The sequence below is a fragment of the Marmota marmota genome, unplaced genomic scaffold (genome assembly GCF_001458135.2).
Source record: "Marmota marmota marmota unplaced genomic scaffold, marMar, whole genome shotgun sequence".
Lineage (NCBI taxonomy): Eukaryota > Metazoa > Chordata > Mammalia > Rodentia > Sciuridae > Marmota > Marmota marmota.
Genome location: NW_026000168.1, coordinates 7,823,002 through 7,849,971, shown reverse-complemented (window position 1 = coordinate 7,849,971; position 26,970 = coordinate 7,823,002). Strand labels below are relative to the sequence as shown.

The window sequence follows — 26,970 nt, the reverse complement described above, 5'->3', positions numbered from 1 at the left end:
TTCCCAAATGTTAATTGATTCTATTGCAAATGGCTCGTGGCACATTCAAGGGGTCGTAGGAAATTAACACAGAGTTTTAAGGACAGAAAATGCATCTTAAAAACCCATGTGTGGTCAGGGGTGTGGGGAGGTCAGTTTTCCAGAAGTTTCTTTTTCTACATTAAGAAGCAGGATGTTCTTACTTGGAATTTTGGAAATATTTAGATAGTGACACTGCAAACAGGTGACAATGCAATGGATACGATAAGCAGAATTTTTTCTTACTCTAAACCGAAGTGTAAAATTTGTAGGTGTCCTCACTAATCATCCCTTTAAAACAATCTTTCTCTTTCTTCCTTCACTGAGAACAGGAGTTAAAACCAGGGAGAGTGTCTATGGTAGATAACAAGGTATCACATTAACGATCAAATATTATGTTCTGTGTTCCCATGAACTTTTATTTTATCATTTGGGACCTGGCGAGGTTATGATCTGCATTATCATCCTCCTATTCTTTGGGGAATAACCATTAGAATGTTTCAGGTATGAGTAATGCAGTCCAAAGTCCAATCAACCCGCAAATAGTGTCACACCATGTGGATTCCTTCAGGAGCCATGTTCCAAAAAGGTTTGGTTACCTTTATTCTGCACCATTAGCCTAGAATGACCTTTAAATGTGAGCTTTAAACCATAATAACCTCAGAAATATATAATAATGATAAGAACAATAATTCATGGTGAAAATACCACCAGTGTCTTGTGGAAAGGGGAATTCTGACAGCGCCCCCGGTGGACAGCCCTGGTGTAGCACCCTGCCACGAGTTGGGGGAGGAATGGCTATGAACAGCCCTAGTTTCATGACAAAGTGGATAAATTGAGGGCCCACTGCAGGTGGCCCTGAGTTACTAAAAAGGGAGATCACCCTGATGTAATCAGGTGAGCTCTTAAAAGGGAACGGCCACCTGTCTCCAGGGGACAGATTTGAAATGTGAGTATAATGTCTGCTGAGAAGAGATCTCTCTCCATGTTAAAAGGGTCCTCTGGAAAGGATCCCAGGTGGCCTCAATCTGAGGGCAGGCTCTAGGGGGCTTGAACACAGTTCCTGCTGACAGCTCAGCAGGCAAGGACAACACCAGCCCTGTCCCCAACCTGGGCAGCAGGTCACCAGGGACGGACAAAGTCACCTCACGATGCTCCTCACTGTGAGACCCAGAAGAGGACCAGCGCAGCTTGCAAGATCAAAAAACGCGTGTTATTTAAAGTCAGGGCATCTGTGGTAATGTTTTATGCAGCAACGGGACACTCATGCAGGCTTATTGTAATGTATGGACTATTTTCTAAGACTTTGGGATTTATTTGGATTTTAATCTGCCAAATGACTGGATACAGTAAAAGCTATGATTAATCCCATTTCGCAGATCAAGGAGTATAGGCTTATAGGGTAAGTGACTTAACAATATGGATGATGGCTGAAATGCTAACCAGATTTTGTTTAACTACGGAGCCCACATTTCTGAACAAGGTATTCTGCTCTACGATGCCATGATTCCGGAAATCTGGACCATCCTCTCATTTTGCTACTCATGAGCTATGTATGTAAGGGACAGCACCCATTTGGTGCCTCCCTGATCTTTTAATTGCAGGGACGGTCACATCTAACACCGTTTCCTGAAATCAAACCCTTATATTTTCAAGGGACCACAGGACGTGAACCTGGTTTTTACACAGCAGCAAAGTGAAAATTCTCAGCGCCGGTTACATAATACATTTTTTGATCACGTGAGACAACCTGTTCTCCCAGAGACCCCAAAGCCCATGTTGAAAAACAGTATTTTTTTGGGGGGTGGGGCAGAAAACACTGGAGAGGGATTAGGAAATACTAAGAGCTGGCTTATTTTAAAATCCATTCACTGCTTTAAATCCATTTCTGGCACACATCCCAGCGAAAGCAGGAATTGAAAATTATTCAAAATCCCTCTGCAGGGATCTCGAAGAGAATCTAAAAGTGGGGCTCTGTCAGAACAGTCATTATGTGAGGGATAAGAAAAGAACGTCCCTCAGTTCTTCCAAAGACAATGGCCTCAGCGAGGACACACCATGGTACCCAGGGCGGGAAACTAGAGCCACAATCTATTGGGACCAAAGTCTCCTGGCTCTGATTAATAAGCTTCAGGCTCTGCGAGTTCTGTTCAGCTGCTTTGTTTTTAGCTCAACGGATCTTTTTTTTACCCGCTTTTCCAAGACCCCCATTTTCAACCGCCATTCAGTCTACACCATGTCTCCACCACTGTTTCTTACAAACCTTAACGGATGTGTGCACTGGATTCTGTAAGCTCCATGCTTTTCCCAAGCCCAACCTGCTGCTCTATGACCAAACACCCTCTGAGTTTCTTTTCTTTACCCATCTGCTGTCTATCATAAGCACTAACTAACCTGGAAAAAATATTTTAAAAAAATATGCTTTCTATATGCAATTGGTGCTTTGGTATATCCACTGATCTCAGAGGTCCCCAAGTCGTTTCAACTTCTTGGACTCCACTGGACCCCCGAGGTGGAGTTCCCATGGGATACGGGAGCAGACACTCTCTCAGATGTATGCTTTCCCATGGTTCCTCCCTTTGCAAAACAGCTCATCAGTCCCATAACTAACTCTAGTGGCAGCAGCTCCCTGTATCTTGGTCTTTAAGGATCTCTGCTATTTTGTCAGGCAGTGTTTTTCAGAGAACACATCAGAGTCCTGCATTGAGCAGCAGATTCGGTCCCATTAAAGGACACTCTCTGTGCTGGGCACGGTGGTGCACGCTTGTAATCCCAGCAGCTCGGGAGGCTGAGGCAGGGGGATCTCAAGTTCAAAGCCAGCCGCAGCAACTTAGCAAGTTGGTAAGCAACTCAGTGAGACCCTGTCTCTAAAGAAAAGACAGAAATGGCTGAGGATGTGGTTCGGTGGTTAAGTGCCCCCGGGTTCACTCCCCAGTACCAAACACACACACACCCTATATGCCCTTGAGGGTTCAAGGGTATGCCTTCACCGTCTGCACCAGAGCTCTTCCCATTCATAACCTGATTTCCCATGGAGACCCACGCTCCTCCTGAAGTTTAGCTGAGTTTCCACACTACGAGCCAATACTGATGGAAATAACCTATAAGATGCTGTTTTCTGTTCTCAAGGGGATACGCTTTTCCCTTGACAATCCCTTGAGTGGCTATTTTCAATGCTAACCTAAGAGGAGTACTAAGCTTACCCTCTAGACTTCCAGATATGATAAATGGCCCAGACCAAAAATATATTTGTTAAAGAAGCGGCCCATAGAAAACCTGCAGAATGGTGATGGATCGTGTTTACCCAATGGATACCAATGTTATTGGCCTTTAAAGACACCGAGGGGGTTGGTTAGGTTTGGATTTCCTTTCTTTTTTCTGCAAATGGCTTTTTCGGATCAGCGTCTGCATGCGTCCACCCAACGCCCTGGTATAGGGTGGCAGTCACCAGTGACTTGGCAGAAGCAAAAGCAATTCTTTTATTATAGGATGTGATGAGGTATAAAAAAGAGTCCGTTTCAGAGTGAGAGCACAATATTCCATTTCTTTTTCTGGGCTATTGGTTGTCTGACTTGCTTGCAGCTACACAAACCAGCACAGTTTGGGTAAATCCATCAAAAAAGCTTGAATTCGACTCTGGAACCCAATGTGGGCTAGGTTCTTTTCCCCATCTTGAGTAGTTTATTTAAGCCCTTTACAAATAAAAGGGCCATGCATACAATTCATGACTCAGCAATGACAGATTCAAGATCTTCTCTGGGCCGGGAAGTCGCACAGGTTCTCAGTTTGCTGAAGAAGCCACCCTCTGCTCTCAGGGACTTACAGCTTGGCTTGAGGAGACAGGCAGCCACAAGCCAGGTACTGACACACACCAGGCAGAAAGGAGGAAGCAGAGGAGGTAGAGGTTCCTCTAGAACAGCCGACAAAGAAAGGCCTCTGGACCGAAGAGGAAATGCAGTCGATCAACAAATGCATGAAAAAATGTCCAACATCTCTAGCAAGTAGAGAAACGCAAATCAAAACCAAGGTTTCGTCTCACTCCAGTCAGAATGGCAATTATCAAGAATATAAGCAAAATAAATGTTGGTGAGGATGTGGGGGAAAAGGTACACTCATACATTGCTGGTGGGACTGCAAATTGGTGCAATGCCTCTGGAAAACAATATGGAGATTCCCGAGAAAACTTGGACTAGAACCACCATTGGACCCAGCTATCCCACTCCTCGGTTTATACCCAAAGGACTTAGACTTTAGCACACTATAGTGATGCAGCCGCATCAATGTTTACAGCAGCTCAGTTCACAATAGATAAACTGTGGAACCAACCTAGATGCCCTTCAACAGATAAACAGATAAAGAAAATGTGATATGTGTATACACACACACACACACACACACAATGGAATATCATTCAGCCTCGAAGAAGAATGAAATCATCGCATTTGCGAGTGGTTGGAGATGGGAGAACATCATGCTAAGCTAAATAAGCTAATCCCCCCCCCAAACAAAACAAATATTGAGTGTTTTCTCTGATTTTTCAATAATAATTCACAATAAGCACAGGGTGAAGGAGGTAGGGAACAACAGAGGTACTTTGGATTAGTTAGGCAGAGGGGAGTGCAGGGAGGGGAGGAGGCATGGGGTCAGGAAGGATAGGAGAATGAACTGGACATTATTACCCTCTGGTGGGATTCTACGTCACGTACAACCAGAAGAATGAGAAATTATGCTCCATTTATGTAGGTTGTGTCAGAATGCATCCTAAAGTCGTGTACAACTAATTAGAAGAAAGAGAGAGAGAGAGAGAGGGAGGGAGAGAGAGGGAGGTCTCAGTCAAGCACAGTGGTGTATGTACATAATCCCAGCAGCTCGGGAGGCTGAGGCAGGAGGATCACAAGTCTGACGGAAGCCTCAGCCACTTAGCGAGGCCCTGAGCAACTCAGCAAGACACTATTCTAAAAAATAAAAAGGCTGGGGATGTGGCTCAGGGGTTAAGTGCCACTGGGTTCCATACCCAGCACCTTAAAAGGAAAAAAAAAAAAGACTTTTCTGTTGGGGTGGCATCTGAGCAGAGACCCATGGCCGCTAAGGATACAAACCACACCTGTCTCTGGGGTAAAGAACATTCCTAGAAGGGAGAATAAGCGCTCAAGGGCTGAGGGACTCACAGGGAAGATTGCATTATAATCCATAAGAACATTCTTGGAAGGCTTTAACAAGGCACTGCTATGGCCGTATCTCCTAATCCCACACGTTCTGACCCCGTGTGGACTGGACCTGGGTTGTTTCTGTTGCACTTATGATGAGAGGACCCGGCAAAGCTTGGGATAACGGCCACAGACCCAGCCCAGGTACAGAGCGACTGGCCACATCTGCCCCAAGGTTCCCTGTCAGAGCCGTTCGATCCGAGAACGCAGTCCTTAGCAATTTTCTTTTTAATTGAAAGAGATACCTAAAACCACAAGAAAGAAATCCCCAAATCTGGACCACGACTCTGCCCCAGTAGAAAAGGAGCTATTTCCCCTGCAAAGTGAATTTCCTACCTATCGTTATCCATCATCGTCATCATCAGTCACCAAAAGCAGGTGCTGGGCAGCATTCTTTTATGTCCACATTCGGCCGGATGACAGCGTAACCTTCTTAGAGAAGCACAGTAATCCCTCCTGACGCACCAACCCAGCGCAGAGAGGCGGATGCGCCCGAATGCAGAAACCAGCTCTCTCGGCTGACTTCATTAACGTGCATTTGATGATTTCATAGGGACTTGGTTTTTTTCTTTGGAACAGTCAACACTCAATCAGGGATGCTGAAGACGGCATAGCTCAATGACCACCTCAGTCTGCCCATTAGCATCAATGTCGAAGGGACAGAGATGGCCAGGCAGACAGGCATCAGAGCAAGAAGAGACACTTGCCCCAGTGGACAGCAGAGCGTGATGGACAGGTGTCTGAACAGGGCAGTCACTTGGATTCCACGTTCTGTGCTTGAGTTCAAGCGACTTCCACTGGCCGTTGACGTCCATCCTGCAGGACTTGGGCTCCAGGTTAACATGCACGCTGCTTATTTGATTATCATTGAACATCCACCCCACCTCTATGTCCACATCCCAGCCACTCTTCAATGTCCACCCAACCTCGGCCAGCAAATGCAAGGTCCACCCCTTCCCTAGAGCTTTCCCTGGGTCTCCCAGAGACTTCCCCTTTCCACCAAGTGGATTTGTATTCTACCTTCCAATAGAATCATGTGTCTGGATCTATTATCCTCTTTCTCCTTTGGATGGTTAAAAAAAAAAAATCCCTCGGTGGGCAATTATAATAAGTAGCTTATCTTTTTATTTCCTCGCATCCTCTATGCAAGCTACCCTGCCGCAAATATCTGTGGTGAATTGATGGATGCTACATTTGACAGACATTACACGGACTAATGATGCTGCACCTTCAAACCCATACGTAGCCCAAGTCCAAGGTGTGCCTTCTGCTCTTCTCCACTCGGCAACAGAATAGCATCAAAACAACCATCAGTGGAGGCTACTTCGAGAAAATGCCAAACCGCAGTGTTAGTATTCAAAAGAAATTTTTAAAAATATGTTGGCCAAAAAATAATAATAATAATTCCTTCCTATTCCATGTTGCCTTTCAGGATAAAGGGGTATTATCAATCTTCTCATTATTATTCCTTCAATGACTTGCTCACTGCCTTGATGACGATTTGTGGAATGAATAAGTAAATGATTGCATGATGATGTGCTCTGTACTATATCTCAGCCACGGAATGTCAAACAGCTGGGGGCGGGAAGGTGGTTTCAGGCTGAGAATGTCCAAGACGCACAAGTGAATCACAGGATCCATCTAAAGAGATCCATGCTGTTACATAGATCCCTAACAGACTGCTGACTTGCTACTGGATTTCAAGTTCTGATGCATAAAAATTGTGAGATAGACTGTGAAATCTGAAGAGTAGTTTTGATTTGCATTTCTCTAATTACTAGAGATGTTGAACGTTTTTTTCCATATATTTATTGATCGGATGTATATCTCCTTTGTGAGAAGTGTCTGTTCAGCTCCTTAGCCCATTGACTGTTTGATTTTTTTGGTGTTAAGTTTTTTGAGTTCTTTGTATGTCCTGGAGATTAGTGCTCTATCTGATGTGTGCATGGCAAAAACTTGGGGGGACTGCAAATTGATGCAATCCCTCTGGAAAATAGTATGGAGATTCCTGAGAACACTTGGAATGGACTCACCATCTGACCCAGCTATCCCACTGCTTGGTTTATACCCAAAGAACTTACAATCAGCATACTATAGGGACGCAGCCACATCAATGTTTATAGTAGCTCTATTCACAATAGCTAGACCATGGAACCAACCTAGGTGTCCTTCAACAGATAAATAGATAAAGAAACTGTGGCATCTATACACAGTGGAATATTACTCAGCATTAAAGAAGAATAAAATTATGGCATTTGCAGGTAAATGGATGGAGCTGGAGAATATCGTGCTAAGTGAAGTAAGCCAATCCCAAAAAACCAAAGGCCAAATATTTTCTCTGATAAGTGGATGCTGATCCATAACAGGGAGTGGAGAAGCATGAGAAAAATGTAGGAACTTTGACTGGGCAAAGGGAAGGGAGGGGAGGTGAGGGTGCATGGGGGCAGAAAAGATGGTGGAATGAGATGGACATTGTTACCCTAGGTACATGTATAACTGTACATACAGTGCGACGCTACATTGTGTACAACCAGAGAAATGAAAAGTTGTGCTGCAATTGTGTACAATGAATCAAAATGCATTCTGCTGTCATATATTCCTAATTAAAATCAATCAATCAGCCAAACATTATGAGAACTTCAGCACAGCTAGTGTATGATCAATAATAGGAAACCTAGTTACAGGTAATAGAAAGGTGTATTATTTTGCATGATATGGTCTCAGTGAGATTCAACGAACAATATAAAATATCAGGATCAATTTATTTAGGTGCTTCTTATCTCAGGAGAAAAAGTGTGTGCACCAATTTTTTTTTTCATTGTTGTAAGTAAAAATGGTATGAGTTCTAAAATCTTGGATCTGGTACATTTCTACCACTCCATGTTCCCGATATTTGGCGTTAGTAGAGCCACAACCATTTCAAAGGCACATGTGCAGCCAGGAAATGAATCGGAGCAAGAGAATCACACTCAAGAGTCTGTGGATGCCCTGTTATTGCCTTTTTTTCCTAAAAATACAAGAATCCTCACCTGGGAACCTTTGGGCTGTGATGTCCTGCAACCTACCTGACTCATTCACCTGAATATTGCCAGCCAAGAAGCTTCTCAGAACGTGTGCGTTAAAATACATCCAATAAATCCAGGGTCCTCCTAGACTCAGTTTCCACCCTGACAAACTGTTATGAGTTTATTTCCCATGAGTGAGGTGAGTATTTTCGTAAAGATGCCCCACGTAAGACTGGTGGTTATCAAAAGATGTGGGAGGACCGGATTCTGTTCTCCCAACATGGAAGTTCTTTCTGTTGGAAGAAGTCGCAGGCATTTTTAGCTCCAAGATTTCTCAGGGTACTTACTGAGAAAACATACCTTATAAATAAGTAATCGATACGTATTATTTAGAATTTATTAATATATCGGACTTCAGTAGGCTTCTTAATAAATTATAGGGGGTCAGTTAGACCTTCCCCCTACTTTAAACTTGAAACATCACAAATCCCTTAAGTTTATTTTATGACAGGTAGGCATTCATTTTCATTGACTGGCCCTAAAATTATGTTCAGAGGTGTCTGATGGCACTTTCAGGATTAGTGCACAAGCCCTGAACAATCTCTGCACGATGTCATAGCTGACCCTGTTTATCCGTTTCTCCATTTCGGCCACCGTCCTGAAGTGTCTGATACAATTTCCTTAGCCTCTCTTCTCATTTAATTCCTTTAGTCTCTTGATGATTCTTTTTAAAATCTACATCATCCAGTTCCCAGGTGGTGGTGCACACCTGTAAGCCCAGCAAGTTGGGAGGTCGAGATGGGAGGATCACAAATTCAAGGCCAGCCTCAGCAACTTAGTCCCTGAGCAACTTAGTGAGACCCTGTCTCAAAAGAATAAAGTTTTTTAAAAAAGGGCTGGGATGTAGTTCAGTGGTTAAGTAGCCCTGGGTTCAATCCCCAGCACTAATAAAAATAAATATATCAACATCATCCAATATAAATACACAGGACACAAGGACACATACGTATTGTAAAATATTCCAGTAGAAACATTGAAAAAGTAAAGTCAAAGGAATGAAATCAAGTTTAATAATAAGTTGTATTTAATCCAATATGCTGAAAATATCATTTAAACAGAGAAACAGTACAAAATCTTAGTAGCACAGTTGATGTTCTTTTTTTTTTTTTTTTTTTTGCACTGAGCCTTTGAAATCAGCACATCAACTTGAATCACGAGGGACATCTGCAACCATGGTGACTCAATCAAACAGGAGGCTGTCTGATCTTGGACTGGAACTCCCAGAGTTATAAACTAAATGAATCTTTTCTCTTGGTAAGGTAATTTCCTTGAGCATTTTGTTATAGTAATACAAAGCAGACTAATGCATTTCTCTACACCTAACATTCTAACAGTTTAAGAAGAATTCAGGTAGAAATTTAAGAACTTTCATTTTTCCCTTATTTGGAAAAGGCACCTTTTTTTTTAACTTGTCCATATTGAACTATACCAAGTGTAACACCCAGCTCATTTTGATCATTCATTCATTATGAACAAGCATTCATCCTTCAATATGCACCATGAATGGGACTGGAATTGGTTATACAAAAATGGATACAAAAGATCCTCCCCTTAGAAAACTTCTGGTCTCATTTGAGAGTGGAAAATAGAGCAATAACCCATAACCCTGGATGCTGATGTGAAAAAGAGAAACTGTTAAAAATTAAGTAAGAATTGCCTTGGATAGGAAGGCTTCAAAGACAAATGTATTTTTTTTAAAAAGTACATATTAAAATAAAACAATGAGTCCACCATGTGGAGGAGAATACCACATTCATGGGGGGGAGAACAGTATTTGCTAAATGCAGAAATACACCTGCACAGACTCACAAAGATCTGAGATGTGGGGCCATCAAGACAACCATCCTGTGGGCCCAAGGAAAGCAATTCAGCTAAAGAATTTCAAGTAGAAATGGCCCAGGTTCGAGTAGTCAGAATGTCCACCCCGTGTCTCCTGATGGATCCTGGGCTTGGGAATGGCTGTCCAAGTAGCTCTGGGCTGAGTGCCTGCAGGTGATCCTGTATCTAAGGAAGTGCATCCACTGCGGGGATCCCGGTGGCTCGTGACATCACACTGACCTTGCGGAAGCCTCTCCTGCTGTGGCAGGTGGTTTCTGGGGGGCGCTGTCTGACCTGTCTCCTTCCAATTTCGCCTCTCATGATGCTTACTGCAGAAGAAAGGGTGGCGTCACCCAGGTCCTATGGAGCCATCCACGGATGGATGGATGCACTCTGTACAGCGCAGGAACATGAAATGGACGACTCCAGGAGGATAATGGTCTTATCTATGAAAACTGAGATTTTTCTCTTGGTGGGTGCCTGTGTATTCTGACCTTGTCCTCTGCTGTGGACTTATTGGAGGACTTACAATGTCTGCTTTAGGTTTGCATTCCTACGGACTCTTTCCTGTTTATCTTTGAGTCTTTTCCATAAAACTAAAGTGTGACCTGTATGTTTCTAACTTATTCTAATTAGTTATGCATGGCAGGAGAATGCACTTTGATCCATCATACACAGATGGAGGATAACTTCTCAGTCTTCGGGTGGTACATGATGTGGAATCCCACCCGCAGGATACTCATATACGTACATAGGGGGATGATGTCCGAGGCATTGTAAGATCATCCTAACCCATGCCCCCTCCCCTCCCTTACTCCCCTCTGCCTAAAGTAACTCTATTCTTCCCTAGTCCCCCTCCCCCAAGCCACCCCCCCTATTGTGAATTAGCATCTGCATATCAGAGAAAACATTCAGCCTTTCATTTTAGGGGATTGGCTTATTTCCCTTAGCATGATAGTCTCCAGCTCCATCCATTTGCTGGCAAAGACCATCATTTCGTTCTTCTTTAAGGCTGAGTAATATTCCATTGTGTATATGTGTCACGTTTTCTTTATCCATTCACCTGTTGAAGGACACCTAGGTTGTTTCCATAGTTTAGCTATTGTGAGTCAAGCTGCATCACTGATGTGGCTGCGTCACTGTAATAAGTAGGTTTTAAGGAATTTCTTTATTACAATTTTTTTTTCTACTTTGGACAGCACTCTGCCTCTCTGTGCGGAACATTACCTTTCTATAAGCAGAGAGGAAAGCGGATCCTAAGGAGAATAGACTCTGTCTGTTACTCGGGTTTTCTCCCTTAGGATCTAGTGGGGTACCTACTGTATGGAAAGCAGCCAAGAAGTCTCAGATGGCGAGGCACCCACCGGGATGACCCCCTGCATTGGGGAGAGGAGAGAGACAGAGGAAAGAACCAGGAGGAGAGGGAAGAGGAAGAGAGAGAAAATAAGAGGTGATAGGCGTGGATAATGGAGCAGAAAGAGGAGAGATACAACCCCGTCCTTGATTGTGTCCTCATTAGTCAGGACCCTGCTTTGCTAATAACCAATAACCCCACTCAAACCTGCACAGGAGGTCGGACCATGGGTTCCCACAGCTTCCCAATACCCTGGCATAGCTCCCAAGAGACAGGAAGAAAAGTTTCAGCCAACAGAGGGAATGTCCCCAACAGGGACAGTCACCAGCCTGGGGACTCTTTCCCATGTCCCTGCAGGCACCTCTTGGTGGGTGATCTCGAGTCACCCTGTCAGGCACCCCCACCTTGCTAGACAGCAGCTGGTCCCTCTCCAGGCTGTGTTGGGGTGGGGCAAAGACCTCTTCATGATGCGATCACTTGGATCAGAGAAAGAGACAACCGTGACATAGTGACACCTGGGACCCCAGCCCAGGGATTTGGGTCAGAATGATTCCACCTCTTAGGAAAGGAAGAGACAGAGAGAGAGAGCACCAAAAAATAAGGGTTCCCCTAGGTTTTCAGCACATGCTTCTAACTAACCCACTGCTGTCCTTTGGCTGTGTTCTGGATTGTGCCTGTTTATTTTAAACTACGACCAAACCTCACGGGTGTCAGATACAACAGTAACCATGAAAAAAAGAGACGTCAGGAGTTTTCCACCAGGTTTGCAAAGGTATCAAGAGAACCCGTAACAGATTTCTATGGTGAAATCTGAATAAGGTGTCCAATCCCTGCCCCACGCCCGACAACCTCATGCAACACGAGGAGGATCCAATAAAGCAGAAGGTGAGAACTTCTACGAAATGGTCATAGCCGTTCTGGTAGTCATGGCTGCTACTGAAAACCATTATTAAATACACATTGAAGATGCAAACACGATGATCATGGGATGTCTGTCGAGCATTTGCTCCTGATCCTTGATTTAAAAAAAAAATGAGCCATTTAATTTCTTTTTAAATGACCGGCTTCTTCCCGGCACCAGTATGGATGTTTCACGGTCTCCCACCTGATGCCTAAGATCATGTATGCAGGTGGGGATGTCCTCTCGGTCCCTGGGATTCTTAACACTGAGCCACTGCATCTGAAGTTAAATCCAGGACAGGGTGAGATCATTTATTCAACGAGGCAGAAAGTAGGAGGATCAGTGAGACCCCTTCAAAAGGAAGAGGCAGAAATAATTGGTCCGGCCACTTCAAATGCAGCACTCGTGGGTGGGGGGGAGTCAAGACAGGACCTTGATGGACCCGGTACGGGACACTGTTTTAATTTTAGAAAACAATTCCATCAAACCAACTGGGACTGCTTAGAAAGGTATGACTTGTGCCAAAGCCCGGATGGCAGGGAGGAGATGCGCACAGTGTCATGGAGAGATGGACATGGAGAGAAGGTGTTTGGTCACCAGGTAACACGCATTAGATGAGCTACTACAGTGGGAAGAGAAGTTGCAGCTGTGAGCCTGAAGAGGCAGTTTTTATTTTATTCATTGTTTTGCTACTGGGAATGAGATCCAGAGGTGTTTCACCATGAAGCCACATCCTGAACCTTTTTTATTTATTTATTATTTATTTATTTATTTATTTATTTATTTTTGAGTCACGGTCACGCTAAGTTGCTCAGAGCCTCACTAAGTTGCTGAGCCTCGCCTCCAACTTTCGATCCTCCTGCCTCGGCCTCCCAAGCATCTGAGATTCCAGGCATGCACATTGCATCCAACTCAGCAGGGGGCTTCGACTGCAGGCATCTCCGTGGCCCTTTTTTTTTTTTTTTTTTTTTTTGCAGCAGAAATCAAACTCTGCTTTGAAAGATGAGTAGAATGGTGGTAGCCGAGGACTGGCAGATAGGGGTATTGCCAGCCAAGAAAATTGAATGACTATAGCCAGAGTTGTAGGATCAAATACTAATTGAAAAGGCAAAAGAGATACTAAGCAGATCCTACGTAAGGAACTCGAGGTGATGCTTAGAAACACGGAGAAAGTGACTGTGTCATACCCTTAGGTGTCAGCGCAGTAAGTGTGTGCACAGCAAGTGTGCACCCAGTACTTGGCAAACCAGCTAATAAAGAGCAGGCAATGAAAACCGGAATTAATTCACCAGAATAATTACACTATTTACAACTCTCCTAATTAGTGGTACGCTGGCCTCTGAGTAAACCTAGGTGCTCTATATACATGTTTATATCCATCCAATACTAATGCACACACAAAAAAATAACCATTAGTTTAATTGCTTATTTTTAAATATTTCCCTTAAAAATCTGCTTGCACTGATTTGCATTCTTTTGAAGGGGAATAACCCATTTATACATTGCCTTTGTCAATACCACGCTAAAAACCGCCCTTTGCCATAAAAAGATATTCTCACGCACGGAGCATAATCAAGCACTGCACTTCATTACTCATTAAGACTTACTGCAAATATTCAACTATTATGTAGTAATTGCAAAGAAAACAATGAAAGTGATTTCAAACTGTAATGCCTGTGATTTGTCTCGTTAAAACACAGGAAAACAGATTCCTTGGAAAAAGGAACAAGATACGTAAAGAACATTTTGTTCTGCACGTGGCTTACCAATATGCTTCAAATACAGTTTTTGATTTCTGGTATTCATGATAACCAGGTTCTTTTTAACATGATGTCAGTGTCTGAATAAACTTTCTATCTGTCATGACCGTTTTCTTAAATGGGTTCTACATATTTTTTTTTCTAAACAATGCAATAACTCAGCTTTCATATATACAGGGAGCTATAGAAAATTGACCTTCTCAGGCCATTTCTCATAAAGAGGAGCATTTTTTAGGCTTACCTTTGTGTATTAAAATTAGAGATTCACAGAACTTCAGAGTTAGAAAGAAAGGTCTGACAGCCGGGTGCGGTGGCCCACACCTGTCATCCCAGCGACTCGGGAGGCTGAGGCAGGAGGATCTAGAGTTCAAAGCCAGCCTCAGCAAAAGTGAGGCCCTAAGCAACTCAGGGAGACCCTGTCTCTAAATAAAATACAAAATAGGGCTGGGGAGGTGGCTCAGTGGTTGAGTGCCCCTGAGTTCAATCCCCAGTACTCACATCCAACACCAAAGAAAAGAGAAAACAGGTCTGAGATCTAGTGTATTCCTTGGTTCACATAAATTTCTTCTTTTTTATAATATGGTCATTTGATATCTACTGTTGGTATGTTCAGTAAAAGGGGCTTAAAATTTTACATCAATGAAAACAAAAAGAATCAGGTAAAACTCCGTAGTCAAATTGAATATCCATCTTCCCCCTTGTTCACTGGCTTTAGATACATTTTTATTTAAGAAAATAAACATAAATAAATAACCAGAAAATAGGTCAAGCGTGGTGGTGTCCTCCTGCAATCTCAGAGATCATAAGGTGAAGGCCAGATTCAGCAACTTAGTGAGGCCCTAAGCAAGTGAGTGAGACCTTGTCTCAAAATAAAATAGTAAAAGGGACTGGGGATGGAACTCCGTGGTAAAGCACCCCGAGGTTCAGTTCCCCCACACCAAAACCTAAACAAAATCACAAATATAAACAAATAAAATGGAATTGAGAAGAAAGAAAGAAAGAAACTTCTCTCAAACTAATATCCAGCCCCATCCTATACAAGGCAACTGAACATAATTCAGGGTTTTTAAAGGACAATGGGATTTGCCATCTAAACTAAAAAGTCTGCACTTATTTCTCTAATTTCAGGCCAAAGGAACATGATGTTCTTGCAGAACACTCTATCCTGGGAGTAGCTGAGAAGAATCAAGTGAATTATTCAAATCTCGAGGAGGAAGCCACTTGGAAAACAGATATTTTAATGCTCTTTAGTCAACCCGTCCAGGAAGAGGGAAATCAGATAAGAGATAACCTTGAGCTAGCAAGGTGAAGAGAGGTTCTCTCAAAAGGAGCCATTTCCAAAACAAGTCCCCAGGCTGGACAGGACAAAGGTGTCCAGAGAGGCAGCCTGCCTTCCTGGGTCCACCCAGTCCTGTCCTCGAACAAGTTCAGCAAGTAAACAAGAGCAGGGCTGAGCAGACCAAGAATCCATTGGACCCTTCCGCCTGTGTCCCTGTAATTTCTTTTTTTTGGGGGGTGGGGGGGTTACCAGGGATTAAACTCAGGGGCCCTCAACCACTGAGCCACACCCCCAGTCCTATTCCGTATTTTATTTAGAGACAGGGTCTCACTGAGTGGCTTAGGGCCTCGCTGTTGCTGAGGCTGGCTTTGAACCTGAGATCCTCCTGCCTCAGCCTCCCGAGCCGCTGGGATGACAGGTGTGCGCCACCACGCCTGGCCCTGTAGCTTCTTAATGGGAGTCTTTGTACAAAATAATCAACCTCAAAATCCAGCTTCTTGAAGTAGGAAAAGAAAAAAATATCTTAAGGCAGAAGAAACCCAAGATATCATACGACCCAAAACCCACTAAGGCGATACATGGGGAACTGGACCCAGGGAAATGGAATCTCCCAAGAGCCTGCAGCCAGAGAGCACAAGATCAGTCAGCAGAATTGCCAGCAGAATCTCAAGTCTACCATATTGTCCTTTCATTTTTCTTATTGGGTCTTTATGGTCATACACAGTAACGGGGTTCGTCCCAACCAACTCATGCATGCTTAGAAACTGATCTCCGTCCATGACTCTCCTTTTTCCATTCACCCCTCTCCCTCCAGACCTCCCCTCCCCATTTCCCCATCTCCTTCATCCACTCTGCCCACCATGTTGAAGGTCTAGCGTCACAGAATACCATCTCTTTTCCTGTCATTGTGTCCCCTTTTTTTTTTTTGCTACGGGATTGGGGAGATGTGTTTCTGTGCATGTCTCTGTGGATAGCTTAGACAGGCACGGATAGATGTAGGACTGGATGTCACACTGATCAGTTAATCTCTCTTAAATGGTCAGTAATCCTTTTCAGATCTAAGGATCTTCCTCACAAATTAAAACTCTGCAACATCAAAGGATTACCTGCTTGCGGGTAACCAAGTATGAAATCCCAGGGTCACCGAATTTCCAAAGTCTGAGTTGCTAAAAGAAGCAAGCAACCTGATAACTTACATAACATACAGTTCTCCAACCTCACAGCTTTCCGTTTTGTACAGTTCTCTGTCCTTGTGGTCCGATGCATAGACCCTACGCAGAAGTTTTATTATCCTCCTCATGAACATCTTGCTTTTGTAAATTTTTTTTTCTTTCTTTTCTCTTTTTTCTCTTACATAATAAGTAGCACCTACTTTTAGCCAGAGAATCTTGGGACCGTATTTTTCTCATTTATGTGAACTGTATGTATTTATGAATGATTTTTGTTTTGTTCTTTTAAACAACAGACTGTTCAAGCACAAAGCAAAATCACACTTTAAGTCCTACGGGGCGCTGTGGGTGATGGCTTGGCCTTAGTGCTCGCACACACATTCCTATTCGAAATTCAATATTGAGAATTTTTCTAACAAAAACTGAGCCAACTGCTCTCTAAAATGGAATATATATATATATACATATATATATATATATATTAAAAAGTTATTTTTACGTGGCTAAAGTAAGATTCCAAAATGGAAATTTTGGTAATATCCATAGTTAGCATAAGAAAAACATAAACATTATTTTAAAATACCAAACACTGATAGCAAATAAGTATCTGAAAAGAAACTATTAAATGCACTGCATATTATATTTAGCAATTCAGATCAATTTAAGATAGCTACAATTTCTATCTTGAAAAAGCTACCATTTCAAAATACATTTTTCAAAGACCACACATTACATTTAAAATCACTGTATCATAATTTAATATAAAAATCCATTGCTGGGGATTCCTGAATGAATTGTTTAAGTAAGATGCTGCCATAGATTGATTCCATAACTCATATGTCTAGGTGACATATCATTTGTGACTCTACCGTAACTGCCCTCTTCACTACACGAGTGTGGGGTCTATGTTGTTCACCCCTGACCCCTTGTGTACAGCCTGCGAATTCAAACTAAATCAAGAAATGGAAATGACAGTTTGGAACCCACGATGAAGGTTAAGATAAACTTTCTTCATGACAAAGGCAAGAAGCCACCCACCTACCTTATGCTAAGAGAGACAATTTTCCTTTGCCCTCCCTCTTGGCAACATACCCAAATCTTGTCAACTCCATCAAAAGGGCATGGGATGACTTTTCTTATCAGACACATCAGTGTAAATCCCCAACAAAGATTTCCTGGTCCAGTGGCTCCAATCAAGGGACACAGGATGAGTGAGTCATGGTGTATAAAAAACGAGAGAAGCAGAGACCGACTACTACGCAAGCTTCTAAAGTTTGTAGAGTTTTAGGAAGAGAAATGAAGACCATAAACGCTCACCCATGACTGGTGTGCTTGACAGGTGGGCCGCTTGCCATTCAGAATCTACCTGACAAATGACCTCTGCCAACAAAGGAAATCTATTAGACACTTCACTGAAGGAGGAAGGATCTAGAACAGACAGACTGGTGAACCAACCCTATTGCCCAGGGGCTCTGCCCACGGTTGTGTGTCCACGGGCTTTTCTCCCAGCTTTGGCTGTGTGTTTCTGTGTCATTATGGTCTCTTAAGCAGGTCACAGATGATGTTTCTGAAAAGGGAGAGAGAGCTCAGTGGGTTCAAATTGAGAAGTCCCAGCCGGCTTTCCCATTAGCTTTCCTGGGAAAGTCTTCTGTAATGAGCTTCTTAGTCTAGGAAATGAGAAGGGTGAGCTGGAAGAACTCCATATCTCCCCGCAGCACCTGATCACCACGATTTTCTAGCAGGATTCTATCAAACCGCTGCCTTGTTAAAAGGTTGACTGGGGAGAGAGGAGGAGTGAAATAAGTATGAAGAAAGAGACGGGAAAAATTCTTCAGGTTGCGTTTCTCCAAATACCAGCGTGGGTCCCCTGCTTTGAGGAGACCATCTTAGAACTGGTCTTATTCCTAAATGAAGTCCTGCCCCGAGAATTGCATCTGCCTCGTGCAGAACCCTTTGTCTATAGGATCACCAGGGCCTAGACCCGTGACAGAGCATGCAGAATACATCACACATTGCAAAAAAAATAAAATAAAAAATAAAAAAAAATTTAAAAAAGGCTTTTATTTATTATTTTTGCAACAAGAGTTTATATAGAGGTCATGTGTTTCTGGTGGAGAATGCCATCTGCTGACAATAAAATACGCCATATTCATACGATTTTATTATTGAGGGAAGGGTCAACCATGGATTTCAGTCCTGGATCAGTTAAGAATCTTGTAGGTAAAAATAAAATCCTGTCAATCCGTAGCCTCCCTCTGGGGTTTCTATGGATAGATGTTTAATAACTGTCATAGCTGAAGACAATTCAATCTGACCCCCTCCACCGTTTAGTTTAAAAATAGAATCATGGTAGACAGAACTACCAGCTAGGCCCGGATAATCTGAATGCTCCCAACAGCTGCCCCATGAACCAACCTCTTAGCATGCAGACAAATGTCTATCCAATGAGCTCCAAGCACCTCAGGAAGGGGGACAAGGCATTTCAGAAAAGTAGAACCTGCCGGCCAGGGTCCAAGCCTCATCTTCTCCTATGACATTAACTCGTCTCCTCTACAACTTGTTAATCCCCTGCTCCATCCTGGGCTGAGCTGTGGAGTGGGATAGGAGCTAAGGAAAGTCTCCGTCTCCATGATAGAAAATGCAGACGCAGACGAAAAAATGCTTCCACAGTGTTTTCTAACTGGCGAAGGCCAAAAGTTGACAGGGTGGGACAGGTATGCACCTGCCATTCTGGTGAATGGAATCCGTACTGCTGATTCTATTGAGGGTCCTGGAGCCATATGTATAAAGCAGAGAAAAGCGCATTTTCTTCGAAAATTTCGAAATACCTCCTCTAGGCAATCTACAAACACATAGTCATTGGACAACCTGTTACTTCTTACAATAGCTAGGAACGGAACCGCCATATCACCTAGCTGCACCGCTCCTTGGTATTTACCGTCAAGAATGAAAATCAGCATCCTGTAGCAATGCATGTGTGCCCTTATTTATAGCAGCACAATTCACAATAACCAAGTGTCCATCAACAGATGAATGGGCAAAGAAAAGAAAATGGGATATTCATTTTTTTAAGAAAAGGAGTTTTATTTAACCATATTCAAGAAGGAAATTAGATCATTTGCCGGTGAATGGGTAGAACTGGAGAATATCATGCTAAGTGAAATAAGCCAGACTCGGAAAACTCAATAGTCACGTTTTATCTCACATGTGGAAGTTTGAAAATAAAATAAAATAAAAAGGGATACAGAGTCTCCTGAAAATTTAACAGAGACCAGTGGAACAGAGGATGGGGACCGAGAGGCGAGAGGACAGGAGGGAAAAGAGAAAATAAGGGCATCAACAAGACTAAATTGAGCTACGTGCAGGTACAAATATGTCACAATGAAGCCTTAGTGTTGTGTCATTTACCAATTTAAAAATTAGTGACTGAAATGAGACTGCAGTGAAAATTAAAGGAGATAAAGTATATTCAGTAAACGGAACAAACTTGACATGACACAGCTTTCGCGGTTAATACTGATAAACCTCCGAGGGTGGCCATGTTTTTGTTGTTGTTATGAAATGATAACGTGAACAAGTCATGTTAGAAATAACTTAGAATTTCCCATGGTGGTTCCCACGAAGGTTTAAAAAAAATAAATGTGGGCCAGGAATGGTGTGCACCAGTGACTCGGAAGGCTGAGGCAGGAGGATCATAAGTTCAAGGTCAGCAAGGGCAATTTAATGCAATGCTGTCTCAAAATAAAAATAAAACAGGGTTGGGTGTTGCTCAGTGGTGAAGTGCACTTGGGTTTGATCCCCAGTACCCCCAAAACGGCTATAATGTGTGCACTATATATCTATATTCAGAACACGAAATGTTCTCCACTAAGCTTGTCAATTGGAGAAATTTCTTTATACGACTATACAGTTTATGCATAATCATATATTAATTTTCCAGGACAATTTTGTATTGCATCAACAAATACCTAAATGACCAGAGAAAAGCACCCCAATCCTTGTAGTCTGAATCACAATTATTATAATGTTATCGGAATCTAACTGATTATCCCTAATTAGGAGTTCATCAGTTTTGTTCAGAGTAGTCTAAATGCATTCCAGGTTTTACTTCTATTTCTATCACTACATTACATTTTTTTAAGCATCATCCACCATTCATTTTAGCCGAATAATAAAGAGAGAAAAAAAATGAAGCAATGCACATATGCACTTATTTATAGCAGCACAATTCACAATAACCAAGTGTCCATCAACAGATGAGTGGACAAAGAAAAGAAAATGTGATATTTATTTTTTTTTTAAAAAAAGGGAGTTTTATTTAACCATATACAAGAAGGAAATTAGATCATTTGCCGGTGAACGGGTAGAACTGGAGCCAAACTGAGTTCTTTTTTTTTTTTTTTCCGGCAAGCCCATTCATTTGACTCCAACCCTAAATAACCCATTGGCCTCCGACGTGGCTGAGGTGCATTTGTTAAGTTATAGTAGCATTTTTTCCCCCCTTCAGGAATCTTCTGATTTCGACTCAATCAATGGAGTCCTGTTTATGGATTTTCCAGCCTAGCTACAGCTTGCTCAGAGAACTCTGGAAGGGGGAAACTCCTTATCAGGGGATGGAATAGCAAACAGGGAGATGTCAACGCTGTCGGGTTAAAAACAGAAAAGGGCAGTTACCTGTCAAGGCAAAGGGGACCCCCTGGATGTCAGCATATGGGGAATCGGGTGGAAGAATCATGACAATTTCCTCCCTTCCTCTCTGCCCAGAGCTTCCTCCAACCACAGGAGGTCACCGGACTCCACGATCCCACCCTGTGGACTTGGGCTGTCCTCCCTGGCAGCCAGAAACCTGATGTGATTGCAGAATCCTTGCAACGTATCTGTTACGAATGGAAGTCTTGGGGCCAAGAACGAGTGCAAAACATCTCACTTGCAACTTCAATACCAGTGCAGATGCAACCTTAAAGCTTTGGACCCTTCTGTGCTAAATAGCCATTATTAAAGTGGAGTTCATCTGTTTTTCTTTGGCTCTTCACTGCAAGGACAAGAAAAGTCGAAATTGCACTTTTGGTTCAACTTCAACTTTATGGGACTGTGAAGAGCTAAAGCACAGTTATCCCTATCCAGCATATATGTACATATATATAAACACACACACACACACACACACACATATATATACACAAATATCTGTGCTTCTCTGGGGGTTCCTGTGTGTCTTGATGGCTCAGGTGATTGTGTCACTCTCTAGAAGGAAAGAACCTTCCATCTGCATGAGTCTCCACTAGGTATTGGAAGGCTGGTTCATTCCCATCCTACAGTTCTAGATCTTTCTCTTTCAATCAGAATTGCCTAGGATGGTGCTGAATCCAGAATGATGCAGGACAGAAGAGGAATTTCCTGAAAGCAGGTTTACTCATGTGGGGTCCAGAGCGGGTATTGCCTAAAAGATTCTCTGGACCCCCAGTCTGGAAATTCTTGGAACTCTGTACCCAAGGGAGTGGGGAGGGGCTTGGAGGTTTACTTTTTTTTTTTTTTTGCAGGAGTCTATATCAAAGGATTTCTTGTTCTTGAGTTCACAGGAAGGGCTTTTTTTTTTCCTATTTTTAGATTAGTTAGAGGTTCTACAACAAAAAACACCAGTGATATCATCTAGTTTGCAGCCAAACTGAGTTTTATTGTAAGACAGAGTAACTTAGTCCTCACAAGAAATTGGAAGTCCAATCCCACATTGAGAGGTTTTTTTTTTTTTGTAGAAATTTTTGCTGGCTAAATGTCATACAGCTTTCCGACAAGAAGAGGAACTTTTATGTTACAAATATGGTGGAGGTTTCTGCTTCATTATGGCAAGGGTCTTCTGGGGAGGGGGTCCTCCGGTCTGCTGCATTAAGACTTGTGTTTCCACGTGGGTTACCTGGAAAAAAATTACTTCAACGTCCTGAATTCTCCTTCTGAGCTATAAATGCCCTTCAACTTGGCCAAGAGCACCACTATGAAAGATCTTAGGGGGTTTATATGAAGGCTTTTCAAGCTGCGTATGCAAAGACACTTGAGGTGGTATTCCCATTTAGCTTTATCTCAACAGACGCCTGTGGGAAACTCTGGTCTTTGGCCACCCATCTGAACTGGCACAGTCCTCCCATGCCTGTGCTGCCAATCGTGCACTGCAAAACAGCTGGCCCCCAAATGTCCCATCATCAGTCCCACCTGCCATCGTTCAGTCATGATTCTTTCTTACAGCAAGTCAATAGAGTTTGAATCTCTCGAAAGCCTTCATAATGACAAGCACAGTCAAATGAAGAAGAGAGAGACTTCAGGTTGGGAACAGATTCAAATTCCATGACAGTGTGGCTCTCCTGATGCTGATGTCCAATGTCTTTGATGCACGCTATGCGTTCACACATCAAACATCTGGAGCATGCTGTGTGGCACACGGTAGAGGACAGAGATCTCATGCTTTACACTTAGAGACACTCAAGGATGATTTGATTGCTTTGATGGTTTTCTATAATCCTGGAAACACTTTAAAATTAGAATGTATTCTTAAAGATGAACAATTAATCCAATTTTTTTTCAATAATTCAATAAAGTCCTGAATGCAAAAATGAGCAACATTTCCACAACACAGCGCTCATTAAATGTTAGGTAAAATAATCATATTTACTATTATTTAGAAGATACCTCTAGGCAGCCTCTCCCCCCTCCAAGAACTCTAAGTGACCACTGTTCAGTGTGTCTAAGTCTAAAGATTAGACATTTTGAAAAATACAAAAAAAAAAAAACTTTCTTAGGTTAGGGGCGTGTGACACAAAAAGAGGTGGAGAATCAAATTTGGCTCATGGTCCACAGACGGCTTATTTATCCCTTAGCTTGAGGAGTATAAGCCAAATATATGTAAATGTTAGAGTCTGTAAACAAGTCAAAATAACACCTGGCATTTAGCCAGGGGAATGTTAGAGTTGGTAAACAAGTCTGGATGGTGCCTGGCAAAATGCCAGAGGGAGTGGTTTGAGAAGTAATGCCAGCGAGCCATTAAGTGTGGAGATTCCTTATTGGTTGACTGATGTATCTAGTTTATGCTAATTAGATAAGCTGTGTGGAATGTATAAATACCTCTGTTATCCTACAATAAACGGCTCCCACTCCCGCTGTATCAATCTACACAAGTTATTCGTCACCCCCCGGTTATTTTGCTGCAGCCGGACTGCGGCATGTAAGCTTATCATAAAATTAATGCATCCATTTGTTTTTGACATAAATCAATTACGAGAAATTTAAGTGATAATGGATTTTTTTCTCCCTATATAAAATGATATTGTTTGACTTAGCTTTACATTCTGCTAGCGAGTTTGGGGGGGAAAGCTGTTTGCACTATTTAAACACCTTTCCCAGGCAGAACTTTTCAATGTCGCTTCTCATAGAACACATAGAGCGATGGTCCCTCGAAGCAGTGCAAACCCATTTATTCAGAGGGCTCGTCCGGTCTATTGCTCATTGCCCTTGTTAAAGGAACTGGTTTGTGAGACAAATGAATCCAACAAGATGGGATGTGAAAGCTATTTTTAATAAATAGGTTTTCATTTACTGTTTAATCTCCTGCCTCGGACTTAGAAAGAGCTGCCAGGAGCCAACACCACTCTTTCTGCAATTGCATAATGTTAATTATGAGGGAATTGCACTGCAAAAAAAAATCTTCGTCATGCGGGCCTCTCTCCTCCAGATTCTCATGACTTACACTGAGATCCATTAAATCTGTGCCTCGGAATCAGAACGCGTTGGAAGCGGGGTGAGGGACAAGATGGATGTGCTTTGGTCAAAAGGTCAAGGCATAATGACTTAATAGGGTGGGTAAAGGGAGGCACGGTATTTTCATCCTTTAATAACCTTATGCTTTTAATGTTGGACGCTGTACCAAATGCACCAGGTGCTGGGGATTAGTTTGGTGGTGAGATGATCAAGTGGCCCACAGATGCACCTAAGGGTGGGCGGCTGAGGTTGTTATGAGCTGTTGTTTCCACGGGGTCGCCCTGAAGGGTTTGCAGCCTCTTACCTAACACTCCTGATCTACCTAGATCTGACCATCTACCAAATTATCCTCTGGAAGGCAGCTACCATGAAAAGTGAAAAATAGAGAAATGTCAAAATACACAAGTCCTAGAAATCTGCAAATGCCCAAGACAGACAAGTTCATGCCTTTCTGTCATCACAGTTATTGTTCTGACATCTCATCGTCCCCCAAATAATTAAAATCACATCAATGTCACCATGGAGGTGTGTATATGCACACAGGTGAGTACACAGGTATAACAACAAAAAAAAAAATCTCATAGACTAGGGACAGAGAACACATGCTTCAGTGCCAGACGGACTGTTTCCGTGAGCCCAGCCACTTACATATCTGTGTGGCTTTACGAAACTCAAGTACCAATCTAAGCCTTCATTTCTTCATCTGCAATATGGAAATCACAAACACAGATATTGCAAAGAGTTATACAGGTCCATGGAATTAATATTTAAAAATTTCTTATAATGTGGGCACATAGAACTAAGTATGAATTAAATAAAACAGTAGCTAAAATAACTGTTTTTTAATAATAGAATATGTTACTGTTCCTTCACAATACTTATCACTTTTATAGGTTATTTCTAAATGGGCTTTTTTAGATCTAAGGGAGGAAAAAATCCCTAAAGATTTTTTTTAACATCTCCATCCATATGAATGATAAATGAAGAAAATAAGGTTGCTTGCCTGTATCTGAGCATAATTAGTGAAAGTAAATTCCAGGGTAACACAGTACTTATTTCTAAAGCTGCTAATAATTGAAGATCTCGCAGTGTAGACAATGGGACCCCCTCATGATATCCCTGAAATTTGCCACCTCATTAGCTTCTGTTCCCATTGTAAAATGGTTGTTCTCAATTTGGCATTTTCTTACCTTCCCCAAATCCCTATGACCCGCTGGTCCAAGCTCACAGGCATCCATCAATAAACACAACAATATTCTCACTGCGTCCCCAACAACAGCCCACTGCTTTGGTAACTGCCGCAGGAAATACCCAGACAAGTCAGAACATAACAGCAACATAAAACCACACACCAAGAGCTACAGGAAGAGGCAATCGTGGGCGCTGAGTTCAGATTTTTTTTAGTATCTACACAATGTATTCCCCAGTATTTTGACTCATTTGTTCCCCTGTCTCACCCGAGTCCTTCAAAGAGTCCTCCGTAAATTAACGAGTACCCTGGCTTTACTGATGACCAAACAGAGCCTTAGGAAATTACTAGGTAACTTACTCAAGGTCTTAAAGTTAATGCAGAATCCAGATCTTTTCACTCAAATCCATGGTTATCAAACTACATCAGGGAATTGGATCCCCATCAAGGAGACGCCCAGGGGATTCCAGGGATCTGAGACAATGTCTCCGAAAGAGGTCATGAGCCAGCGCAGGATCTGTGGATCAATGGCCAAGAGGAAGGCCGGGGGCGATCACTCTGAACGGGAAATCATGGTGGCAGGGATTTAGAATACTAAAGGACGAGTTCAGGTCAGTGACTTTAAATGAGGTGTCCCAGGAGGAGTTTTGTGTGGACAAGAACAGAGAAGTCATTCACGAGTAGTGTACACTTCCTATTACCTGGACAGGACAGGAAGGAGGACCTGAGGCTTAAACAGTTGCATGGAGCCTAACTCAGCCAAACCCCAACCCTGCTACTTCTAATGACAATCTGTCACATTCTACCTCCTGAAAGTCTGATATGACTTTTAGATTCAATCAATATGATTCCCTGGCTTCCTCACCCCGATGGACATGGCTGGATGCCCTTTAAGAAATCTTAACATTTACTTATAAGAAGTAAATATAAGAAGCTTCGGACCAGACTTTCCTATATTCCTCGTCTCGTGTAATCTGCACGATCACCAAAGTAGATGAACCGGGCTTTCCGACATCACCCTGCATTCAGAGACTCGGGACTCAAAGCTCAGGAGCCACATTTAGGAGTCAGGATCTAGACTGTACTCATGGCTGATATTTATTCCAGTGTAATAATGATCTATTCCTGGACACTAATGGGAGAAAACAGAGTCTAGAGAAACCACAGGCAAGTTTCATGATGCTCTCTGCCTATAGCAGCATCTGTATAATATTTTTATCCAGGTACTCGGGGGTTTGCTTCTGGGAGCTGCTTGCCTAGTATGTCCTCCTACTATACCCCAAACTGCAAGTTACCAAAAAGAAGCAGATGTTCAGCCTAGATCAACCCCAATGTGTGTATTTTCAATGCAGAATGAACCACTCTTATCAAGTCGGGGAAATTTTATACCTGTACCTGTATCAGTCAGCTTTCTGTTGCTGTAACAAAAATCACCAAGATAATGACAATATAAGGAGGAAATATTTA

At 42.6% G+C, this 26,970-nt stretch overlaps 1 protein-coding gene across 4 annotated transcripts in view; it reads right to left on the bottom strand.

Moving 5' to 3' along the window:
• The window catches only part of LOC107150034 (contactin-4), an 874,282-nt gene that overhangs the window by 738,671 nt on the left and 108,641 nt on the right, over nt 1–26,970 (bottom strand). The gene's annotated exons all lie outside the window — the stretch shown is intronic.